The sequence below is a fragment of the Manacus vitellinus genome, unplaced genomic scaffold (genome assembly GCF_001715985.3).
Source record: "Manacus vitellinus isolate BGI_N305 unplaced genomic scaffold, ASM171598v3 scaffold_16_pilon, whole genome shotgun sequence".
NCBI classification, from domain to species: Eukaryota; Metazoa; Chordata; class Aves; order Passeriformes; family Pipridae; genus Manacus; species Manacus vitellinus.
The window spans coordinates 8,702,366-8,714,957 of record NW_021939189.1 but is presented as its reverse complement, the minus strand read 5'-3'; the positions used below and the strand labels follow the sequence as shown (position 1 = coordinate 8,714,957).

The 12,592-nt window shown below is 38.7% G+C and overlaps 1 protein-coding gene across 3 annotated transcripts in view; it reads right to left on the bottom strand.

The window, feature by feature from the left end:
• ARNT2 (aryl hydrocarbon receptor nuclear translocator 2) overlaps nucleotides 1-12,592 on the bottom strand; it is a 93,989-nt gene that overhangs the window by 70,277 nt on the left and 11,120 nt on the right. For 2 of the 3 annotated variants that reach the window (XM_018069696.2, XM_029958724.1), the window contains exon 1: nucleotides 6,006-6,140. The exons of the other annotated variant lie outside the window; for it this stretch is intronic. The gene's annotated coding sequence lies outside the window, so the exon portion shown is untranslated. Of the gene's footprint in view, nucleotides 1-6,005; nucleotides 6,141-12,592 lie in introns of those variants that run through there. 3 annotated transcript variants of the gene reach the window in all.

Below are 12,592 nucleotides of genomic sequence, written 5' to 3'. Positions count from 1 at the left end.
AAGAGGTGGGGGAAATCCTTTAATCCATTACCTTCAAGGAGAAACCCATGGTGGCAACATTAGATAAAGGCCCTTTCCAAAATAAACAGAGAAAGTTTTCCTTTTTATTTCTAAAGGAAAAATAAAGCTCTCCTACCAAAACCCAGCAGATTTACAGCTCCCTTACAAGAAGCCCAGTTGTGTCAATAGCCATTACCAGTGCCTGGGAGACAATCACAGGTAGGTACCTCTGTATTTCAAGTGACCTAATGGTTCTCGTTTTATGTCTCCAAGGGGCTGTCAGATAAAGGCCAACAACCTTTCTGCAACAGTTAAAGTGCCCTGTACAGAAATGCAGAGCTGAATTCCCAAGACAAATGAAGCTGTGGATTGTGGTACCAGGGTCTCAAGAAAAATAAAAAAAAAATATCTTCTCAGTTTGCCAGAGAGGTCAAGAGTTTAGAGTAGAGATGAATTATCAGATGACACTGTTTTTTATTATTTATGTTCTGAAGGTATTAGAGGACCAGACTGAACTTAGCAGAGCTTGAAGGTTTCCTGCACTTCTGTGTGGTGTCCTGCAGAGCAGAACCGAGCCCAAAATCCAGGTTGATATCAAGGTATAGCCACAAGTTAATGGGCTCTTCAAACCTCTAAACTTTGATCTGAGAAACAGCAAGAGTTCACCTTATGCAATGGTTTTCATACCACTAATGGCAAGTATTTATAAAACCTACTAATAACACTTCAAAAAAGAAAAGTGGAATATAACATATTTATAACTTTCCCTTCTATCCCATGGATTAAGCATGTTTTTCCTCTATGTAACTCTTATAAACTATATGAGCAATTATAACTTTTAAATGCAGATATACTTTATTCACTCTGGAGGTAAAATCTACAGTCAAAACATTTAATTATCTTGAAATAAAATGCATCTTCCTTCCAACTTTTCTTTTTAAAAAATCTTGGCAAGTTATCTGGAGCTATAGTTAAATATAATTACTAATGGAAAGTAAATCTGTTAAAAAATCCTGTTTTTTTTCCCCAACAGATAAGTACAAAATACCTTCAATTATGGAAACAGGAATCCATGTTCTTTCATTATGTCTGGAGAGCACTTCCATCTCTGCCATACTTTATATACATCCATTATGCAATATTATGCATTTCAAATAATAACATTTTATCTGTTCACTGATTTCATGAATTTCTTCTAGTACATTTACTTTTATTAACTCCTCTTCAACTAAAAAGCAACAGAGCAATATATTTTAACAAAGTCTACAAGGCCAAACAATGAGATCTCTGCCTACAACCCCACACCACAGAAAGTCCCACTGTGGCTAAAGCTGCAGCTATCTGGAAACACAACATTAATGTACATTAGCATATTTCCATACAAATATAAAAGCATGAGCATCCAAACAACAGTAAATCAGTATTTCCAGAATAAGTACCCTTAGCAGTCTAATGCCCATAATTCATTCAGAACATTCAAACTCGCATTTCATGGACAGAACTGAAGGTCATTTTGAAATGCTCTGCTCGCTCATTTATTAAAGCAGATGGTAAAAACCATAATAAATCTACCTACAAAGTGTCCCTGTCACTCAGAAACACATTTCAGTATAGATCATCAAGGAGATCAGATTTTTTTTAAGTAGTAGTTGTAAAACAATTTCAATCATCTCTGAGCAGTATTTTTAGAGAGTAAAAACAATATCGTTTTTGTTACTGTGATGAGAAATTCTTGTAACCTCATCTTCCTCAATCTAAAACAAAGATAATGAAAAAACAGGTTGGATTAGTCTACTCTTAAAAGTCCAAAAGCCAAAGTTAACTATTTAAGGCAACTTCCCACATCACTAAAAAGGAAACAAAGCCCCCTTGCACTCCCACATGCATCCCATGGTTGGTGGTACATCCAAAACAGGTTGAGCAAATCTCTTTCTATAGGGCACTTGTTCTCACCACTGTCAACTTGGGGAGACCCAGACAGATACATTTTGATCATTCTGCAGTATGAGTGGTTGTGGATAGGCAGAATGAGTTGCTTTTCTGCTCTCACATTCAGCCTTTCATGTATGAAGATAAAAGAGACAAGGGTAGCTAGCAGTTTTCAAGTAGGAAGGACAAACAGAAATTGTGTATAAGGAAAAAGAAAAGGTTAAAGGAACGGCCAAACTACCAAACCAGAGGCTCAGTTATGTCACTGTCCAAAAACACCTGAAATAAAACACTCTGCAACAAATAGATCATTGGTGTAAAAGGGTATAAGCCAAAGAGTTACTATGTAAGTATCTTGATTCTATAGAATGGTACATCAAAAATAGTGTAATACCACAAGTAACTTCTTTACACCAAATAGCCTTCACGTACATCTTCACAGTCCTGGGAGAATGAAACCATTGTGCTGACTGCTCTAAAAAGAGGTCTTCAAAAACTTCCATTTCCCAAATATAAACACGACAAAAAAAAAAAATTAATCAGGGGATCCACTCTCATTAATCCACAAGAAAGCTCAGATAAGAGGAAGGAAAGGTTCAGGCCCTTCAAATCACAAGACTTTCCATTATACAACAGTCTGAAGGTATGACAAACCTGCACATACATCGGTTTGTAAGGCACTTTTAGAGTTTCCATGTCAAAGAGACACCAGCCCTTGTGTCATCCATTGCAGCTTTCCTGAGACCCTCGAGGGTGGACATACACTGCTAAGAAGTGCAGTCACTTTCCAGAATTTCTTCCCTTACACAACAGAATCAGAACTCTGCAGATGGAGAAACCAAGAGGGCTGGGTCTCTTTCAAGCCAGGCAGGAAATACAGCAAAGAAGGCAACTCCAAGAGCAAGAGCAGCACAGAGAAGGGAACAACCTGAACCTGACTTGCCCCAGCGAGGGCAGCCAGAGCAGCAGTGAAGCACCTCACACACAGCCTTGGCATACAGTGACACCAGAGCACCACAGGAGGACTTCAAGAACAGAGATGACAATGTGACCAAGTGCTCAGTTGCAGCCAACAGGGTGTTGGAAGCCCTATTGAAGTTGGGTGGTTGCACAGAAATGTAAGCAATGGATTCTGGTTGTAAAAACTTGGCTCACAAAAGGACCAGTTCTCTGCTGAAGGCTGAAAGAACTGAGGAGACAAAGGAATGGATATGAACTACTTCTCAAATTACTTTCATCTCTACTCGTTCACAAGCATATAAAAAAGACAAGATGATATTTTTACATTTATAAAATACAGTTGGTGAAAACAGTAGAAACTTTGACATGTTATCTCAGACATGAGGGTCAACCTGGGAAGGCAGAGCCAGATGCAAAATCTGATGGAACCATCAGCTGCTTCTCTGACCAAGCACCTGAGAAGTTACCTGTCTGTGCCTGCTCAGGAAAGAAAACAAAAGAGACGAAAAAAGACACCCATAAATTGGAGTCTCAGATAGAAATACTGTAGTAGAGAGGCATTCCAGGGAGCCTATTACCATAAACAAAGCAAAGAAAAGGTCTAGTGTGTGCATTGGACACAGAGCTAAAAAAAACCCAACATAAAAATTTGTAAGAGTAACCTGCAATTGTGTGAAGTTGCATCAATGTAAACTGAGGGCAGTCCCAGTTACTCTGTTGGAGCATAAACTAGTATAAAAGTCCAGCACTGCAGAAGGGTGTCAAGTTGGTTATTGATATTGATATTCATATATATATATATATATACATAAGAACATACTAGGTCAACAATCATAAAGATCATGTTTCCAGGCTCATATAAGCAAACCCACATCCAGACACATGTTAACACTGATGTTCACAGAAATGTTTCAGCCGCAACAAAAGTTATGAAACAAGCTGTTCTCTTTTTGAGATTGAACGTTCCAAGAGTGGACCTTCCTTCTTCCAACAGAAATAAAGCAAGTGCTGCTTACTTTACCCAAAATTAAAACATGAGCATAAGGGTATAATTCTCAAAGTAAAACAAGGTCAAGCTGAACATTCATGAAAATCATCTGCAAGCATCAAGGCAGTGTTCTGAATAACTTTACTTAAAAGATGTTCCTTAGCATCAAATAGAAGTTACTTTTTGCTGAAAAAAATGTATACAATATTTAATTTTGAAGGTTACAGAGTTACCTAGAGATATGCCAAAGAACACAGAAATGCTATTAAAACAAAACCCAACACAACACTCACAATCTTCAGTGATCTTCACTCACAATTCTTCCAGTTAGATGACACCTTACAGCTCTTGTCTTACCACTGGAAGCAGGCCTGATCCTGCCCCTAATACTTATATTCATCTTGGGGATCTCTGAGGGGCCTCATTAATCCAGGGACAATGTCAGTGCTCAATGTAAAAGCAGCAGAATTAGTCCCTCCATTTCCATCCAGAATTAATTTCACTGCTGAACACTCCAAGTTTGGATATTACACTTTTCTCCAGTGCCACACGTAAGTCACCCCCAAAATAATCAGGGATCTTTTTGAAATGAAAAACAATCTGCAAATGCACTTTAGAAATACAGGGATAAAACATAGGGTTTTATTCCCAATAAAATCCACGTTCATCTCAAACTCTGTTATATAGATCTGCACAAGAAACAGCTACTGTGCTCTTCACAAAGTAAAACACAAAGAGCAAGCTAAATGTTGCACAAAGATACTGTGAAAGTGCATGAGAACCACAATCACAGCAAGAATTACTGGACATTGCAATTAGCCACGATGAACCCGGACTTCTCAGGCAGAGAACTATTAAACCATGGCTCTTAAGGCCAAACTTTAAATCTTGAACCCCACCCCAGAACCACCACCTGAAGTGCAGCCTTAACTTGTCTCTGACACAAATGTTGTGACCTGCTGAGGCATCCCCCAGAGAAGTTCAGCTCTTTGGCCAGATGTCTTCACAGTTTGCACCACACAGCTCCAGGGCTGATGGTCTCTGCTCTGCTTCTCTCCAGAAATCACAGCCATGCATCTTGCTGTGCAGCTTTGAAATACAACCAGACGCCGTGCATGACAAGACTTTCTAAGTCCATCTTACAAAAGGTCCTATTAATTACACTGCTTTTAGCAACTCAAGCACCCAAACTATACTCCCCTTGCCTACAAACACCAGACACGGACAGGGCCAGGTTTAAATCCAAAGTCTACTGGAGAAATGCTTCTGCCAACTCCAAGAGACTTTGAATCCCTGACATTGACTTTAACGACCAGTTCCAGGTTTGCCATTACTGAGCATGCTCTCCACAGGGCTCTCTTATCCTTCAGCATCTACTGTAATAAATGGGATTAAAGTCAGATACCAGCATCTGACTGAACGAAGGAGATTCTGCTTTTATCAATACAAATGTGACAGATTTCCAGCCACTAATCCATAAAATGACTGAGATGTCAATCACCTCCAAGTAAATGTGGATCTAAGCCTAAACACAGAATTACAAACGTGCCCTCTCCCATCAACAGCATCATACACAGAGATCTTAAAATGTTCTTTTAAATATTCTGAGAAAGCAGATTTCAAAAACTTCATTGGAAACTGTATTTTTCATTACCCTGAAGTCATACGGGAGTTGGATGCATCTCAGCTAAAAGGTTTTGATTGCAGTCAATTGCAAAGGGGATTTTCTGCCTAGCACAGAGACATTTAAGAATAAAATTTATCATATCTCTTACTTCAGAATATGCCAATTAAAATATGAAGCCATCATGTAGTCAAAAATATTTCACAGAAACACTAATGCTAGAAATCTAGCTGTATATTTAGTCATTGCTTTTATGTGTTAACTACAGAGATTATAAAACAGAGCTCACTCTCAAAGATTATAAAAAAATAAAACATTTTCATTGTTCCTGATAACTCCGTTAAATACTGTTTTACTTGCATTCCATTGCCAGACACTTTAAATAGACTCCACATCAAAAAGATCTACTGTACGACAGGATATGCAGAAAAGCAAAAACATTCCTTTCCATGCTCTCAACAGAATCACGATTACAAATAAATCACAAAATATAAGAAATCCCACCTTTAAGGAAGATTCTTACAAAGATGCTATTTCTCTCCCGTGAACAAAACCTTCTAGGAGAGAAATTTTATCCGCATATAAGAAGAGTCAGAAACCTCTGGGAAGAAATGTAGCAGCATTGGTATTCTGCTCAGAAAATGTCATCACAGATCTGTTTACCTTAACTGTGGACCATGATTCAGCCGGTGACAACCGTCTTGCATACTGATCAATTTATTTGCAGCAAAATTACTAACATTTTCTACTTTAACCATTTAGGTTCTGGAAATAGCTACTAAGATAGGAAGGGCTTTTATGAATAATATATAAACCCTAATTAATTAAAAACTTCCCCCTCCACCACGATGTCCTGCATTTTGGGGTCTGTGTGGGGGCTCACCCCTGATCTTGAAGAAAAACCAGGACATATGGTTAGTTACTAGAACATTACGAGAGAAACATTCCCTTTTTTAAAATTAAAATCAGAGCTTTATCATCCGTCTGCATCACAGGTGAATGTTAAGCAGACGTGCAGGGGGGGAGATGAAGCTGTTCAGTTAAGGGGCTGTTCAGCAGAGACAGGGACCAGCAATTTAAGAGAGTGATCTAACTGGTGTTCCAGATGCCAAATCCAGTCATCTTGCTCACTGCCTTTTCTGCTGTGACTCTGGAGGAGATGCCAGAGTTAGTGACAAATCTAAGAGATATTTACCATATGCCCCATCAGTAGACCAGGAGAGCAGGATTAGAAGCCAAAGAGGTGAAATACTCTACAGTGTCTCCACACCTGACTGCTGTATTCACAGAACCCATTCACGGAGCCCTGGGATCTCAGTACAATCCATACTTTTTTGCGTGCCCTATAGTTCAACACCACCACAAGGATGTGCAAAAGAAAGTGGGATGCAGACACAGAATTAGAAATAAACCTTGACTAAGAGGGATTTGGTCTGCTTTAGGGGAATTCTTGCTTCAAGTGTTCATCTTGAGGGACAATGCAAGTCGGATCTCTGCAGGATGAGCAGCTGACACTGAAAATCAGAGTCCTCTGAAGCATTCAAAACTAGATACAGAAACCATGGTACCCAAAAACCCAGTTGTAAAAATGTCAATCTTATGATTCTTTAAACAAAAAAACTATTTCATACAGTACTATGTGATTTTGAATGCTATTTTGAAAATATTCTTATTTTTATTTCCTATTTTCATGTTAGTCACTGTTTATTCCAGTCATGTCTGGTAATTCCATCCATCCATATCTAATATCTATCCTGTGGTCAAGGCACAACAATTTTCACAGATATCAGGGCATAAGAAAAGGGTGGGGACCACATCCATGCTCAGTGCCTGCACGACCAACAACAACCCATCTACAACTGAATAAACCCAGGATGGTCTTTAGCATGATCCAGAAGAAGACCTGGAGTCACACTTCTGCCCCTACTGCAGGGAATGCTATAGACTAAAAATTAAACTTGAGGCATAGACAGAAAATGCACTTTGCTACCTAAACTTAGGCTGGGAAGAAGGGAAGGGGTAGCTGCTTTGTCATTCCTCCTATCTTCCTGACAAATGGCATGGCACCTATGACCCTGAATTTTTCTCTGGCTATTTTTCCACTTCTTATTCATAATTCCTTGTTATCTCTTCTTGACCTATTCAGCCTCTGACTGAGGTGAACTATTCCCTGTACTCCCTCTAATAAGCCAATACATCCAACTGCTGACAAATCCTGCCAAATTGTGACCATTCCCCTCAAAAGAGGTTGCTGGAATTCAAAAAAAGGAGGAAAGGTTAAAAAAGAGGTTTAAATGGCTCCTGCCCTGAGAGCATGTCTCTAGTCTTGGAAAACAATAAGTGCTCTCAGAATTAAAACAAGGCTTGTACCTGCACTGCAGAAGGAACTCGAAGATGCACCTGAATTTAAGCACCTGGCCTGCCTCTAAAATTTGAGAATCTTTCTCACTGCAGAAGTGACAAACAGAACAGTGCCCAGGTCTGGACCACGATTACAATGGACCGATGCATTAGAAGAAAAGCACTTCTACAACCAAGGCCTGGAAATGCATGAGGGAAAGTGAGCTAGAAACAACTCCAAGGACCTGGGGTAGACTCACATTGAAAACACAACCTGAGCCTCCAGCACTTGGCAAGTGTCTCAGGTATAAATAGTCACAAGTGGGAAAGTGAACATGCAAATCGCGCAGGGAAGTAGGGCAGCAACTGTAAAAGGCCGGTTTTCAGAGAGGATGAAAATCTGGCTTTGAAAGGCTGTTTCAGGATTGATGGAAACATTATTAAAAGAAGGGAGGCAGATCCTTACATGAAGGGTCACAGTAAAACTGTAGTCAACAGCAGCAGGACCATTTGAGGTGTCTGAATGTGAACCTGACAGTCTTCGGCCATTATACACATGCACTGATAAAACATAATTCTACACTTTATTGTCTTCTCCATTAATTTGCCCTGGTTTTATTGACATTATTTTGGTTGATATTACTGACACATGGCAAAAGTAGTAAGTAAATTACCAAAAAACAAAGCTCCCTATGCATCATTTCCATTTGAAATGAATGGTGATTCTCTCTCCTTCTCTGACATTTTGTATTTGCCAAAAATAACTGCATAATTATAAGTTGTGTGCAAGAAACAGAAGGTAACATTCAATGTTATTTTCCATACTTTTTACTTAGCATCAGACTGAGCAAACAGCATATATGGCTGTTCTGTTATGCAGAAGTGCCCAAAGCTGACCCATTAATGAACTCACACAAACTGTGAAAGCACACGCCCAGCCTGAGCAAACAAACACCAGGAAAAAAATAATAAACTGCAGTGACTTTCTTTCAGGTTTCTCAGAGACAGATCACACTCAGTCCATTAATTCTTCATTTAACAAGGCTGTTTCATTTAGCTTGTTTTAGCTGGTATTCAATTAGAAATTCATGTACAGGACAGTTTTTTCCCTTTTCGAAACAAACACTTGCTGTATTTCATCCAGTAAAACTTCAGGAGGTAAAGTGGAAGCTGCGAGACCAGCTGAAGCTACACTAAAGCCAGGCATAATAACACTGAATCAGGCAAAACACTTGCACATGGCCCTGCCCCACAAGATTATCACTAATTGTTAAAAGGTCCTGGTAAAATGAGTGCTGCTCAGTAAACACACAGAGTATACTGGATAACTCTCAATTTGTTCAAGTGCAAGTTAAAAAAAAAATAACCCACACCACTGTACATCAGCTTTACTGTGATTTCAGTTATGGGCATGTTCTGTCACATCTCCCTCTGCATTCCGAAGATTTACTAAGATTGGACTTCCGTCTATACAGAAAGATAAACCCTCTCATCCAACCACTCCTCATTTCCTGCCTTGCACATTGTCACATCCCTTGCTGGCCACCCTCATGACTACAAAGATAAAACACAAGAGTAAACCTAGATTCCTTCTCCCACTGCATTGCTTGTCCCCTCTTGGGAGTCACCCCAAGCCAGTCCTCTCCTCAAGGGCAACATGAAACTGTTTCAGCTACAGTCAGACTGTCCCACAACTTCCCCCTTGTCACCTTTTATATCTTCCACACCCTTACTATTTTTGCCAAGCCTTCCTGACCAGCCACAACTATCTTTGGACGCCCCAAACTCCCTGCAATGGGAACCTGAGGATGCTAGAAAATTACATGGCTTTTAGTAGAGCCTGTCCAAAACTGTGGAAAGGAAATTCACTGAGCTCTACAAATCAGATGTCATACCTGTCTCAAGAAGCCTCCGAGTCACACATGCCTGGATGGTGGGATGGTACCAAAGGGAGGCACCACACATGCTTCTTCTGATTTTACACTCCTTCAAGCACCTGCTTTTGGCCAGTGCTGGAAAAGACAAGCTGGGATTGAAAATTTTTACTTTTGGGACAGGACAGCACATTTTTACTTCATGAGCAGTGGATATGAATATTCCTTAAGCGTGTTTCTTCTACAAATATAAGAAATTAGCCAATTACCACTATAATTTATTTTATTAGCAATCAAATCAAGTGTTTTCCATAGTATGCCCTTGCTCTAGATCACTCATTATTTGTTTTATACCATCACTGCTATCTGTCCTTCTCCAAACTCATCTTTTTTCCTCTCCGTTATATAATTCAAAATATAAGTCAAAAATGTTTGCAAGCGAATTTCCTTTTATAAAGTCCTATGCAACTGTTTTATGATAAATAAATAAAAACAATAGTAACTGCTTGATAGTTTATCTGCACTACAACATCATTTAAGCTTTCATTTTTATTCATTCATATTCAAACTATTTATTTTAAAATAACATTTCTATGATTTTCTATCAAGAAGTCTGGCTTTTTACTATATCTAGCAACTACCTTCCAGCAATAGAAGCTGGTTTGGATTCCAAACAGTATCAGTGCTTGATCAAAAATCTATTTTGTTCATGTACAAGTTCAGCTACTAATTTATGGAAACTGTTTTGAAACTGCTATTAAAATACACAAGAAAGAAACCACCAAGATCAATACTGTAGTTCTCCAGTTTACATCATAAAAAGACAACAGTGCTTTAAAGTCCTAATAACTACATAAAACTTACTCAATAGCTATAAATATGCAAAGAAATAAAGCTAATTGGTAATAAATCTGTCTACAACACTGACCAAACCGGATCTAAACCAAATGCAAATCGGGAGCAGCTTAACCTTCCAAGGAATCCAATGTCTTCTCTCAACAGTTTTACTTCTTCTCTCTACCCAGAAATGCACAAAATTCACATGAAAGTCATTGCCAACATCACTTGTCCATATTTTCTGTTAACTACAGTAGAAGTCAGGGGATTTCATGAGCATTCAAGGCAGTATTTTTAACTTTTGGTTCACATTGGAAGAACTCTGACAAGATATTTCTGAAATAATGAGCAGAGATGTTTTTGTGAATGAATTCATTCCATGACTTGGCTCAATCAATTTTCATTGAGAAAACATTGTCTAAGTTCACAGGTGCAAGTATTTCTAAAATTCATCCTAAATTTAAAAATTTGAAAATCCAAGAATCCAGACCGAGACAGAAGTGGTCGTACCTGACCTGCAACAGAGCAGGAAGAATCTTCTCTGGTCATCACCTTAGTGAGCCAAGTCATGGAGGGGCTGTTAAGGAAGACCAGGAAAGATCTTCACATCCTATTTCTGAGGAAGTGGTGACTGTCAAACTACATCACACCAAACCCACCACCACTGCTGTGGTGGTGACCCACCAGCTGCCCTGCAAGCCACTGACCAAGCTGGGCTCAAAGACCTGAGCTCTTTGTGGTTCACCCACAAAACCAAGACATTGACTCTCCATGAGCTGCAGGAAGCTCAGGAACAACACGGCCCAACGACAAAGATGTAAAATGCAAACCACTCTGATTTAAATTACTCATTGAAAATTACTTACTCATGTCCTTCAAATGCCTTCGTTATTTGTTACAAAGATTTTTAAGAGTGCCTCAGAAGCGTATGTTAATTTTAAATTTCATTCAGAACAGCAACTTGCATCACCAAATACTTAATTATCAGTATATTTACAGTGTCCTTGGGCACTGTTAGGTAATCAGAATGCTATTGTTTTCATTAAACAGCATTCTATTGATAGCACTAATGACTTCAGTTCTGCTTGATCAACAAGCAAATGATGCTTATTTGATGTTACAATAATTAATGGGCCTTTTAGGTGTTTCCATACCCCAATTTATTACTAAGAATAAGAATATTTATGTGAAATACCTTAAAAAGAAAATAACTATCCATCACAAAACACATTCTAAAAATAGGGTGTGGTTTAGTATTTTTTCCTTTCCTCACAATTTCTAAGGTAGCATTCTCTGTCTAAAAATTGCAGGGGAAAAAATCCCACACTTAATTCCATTTCAAAAACTCAGCCTGAGCATAGTAAATATTCAGTTCATTTTATCCCTGACTGAACTTCCAGCAGGTCAAAGGATATTTTCTGATTAACATTTCTTTTATTTTTTTTTTCCCCTAAAGATGGGAGAAAACAGCCAACCTCACTTTCCCATAGTAGCAACAAGGTTCAAAAACTTTATATGACTCAAATAAGATGTACAAGTGAACAGGTTGCTTGTGTAATCTATTACTCCAAGCCATCACTTCTCCAAATCCCAGGCCCAGTTTATGAAACATTATAGTCCAGCCTCCAGACCATGGGAAAAGGGCTGTGGATAAGAAAATTTCAATTCAAATCAAACTGAACCTCGAAAAGCCACCCAAAAAGGAGTAGTGCAATCTTCCCACAATGCTCATCTGGCACCTCTCAGTGATCTGCATGTGTTCAGTTTAACCTCCCGCCAAGGACAACCTTCAGAACTACTTCTGAAGTCTTTAATGTTCTGATATACCAACCCTTATTAGCAGCTACCCTCATCTTTGCAGATGAGTTTCCCAAGCTGTGAATTTTTCTGCAAATAAACAAAATTACAATTAAAGTCTTAGTGATTTTCCCACCTTTCACTGCTCCTTCAATAAATGCTTTTTAGAACATTTTGCCTTTTGGTTCATTTCACATATTATATCTTCCATATCTGCAAATAACAACAACAACAAAAAACCCA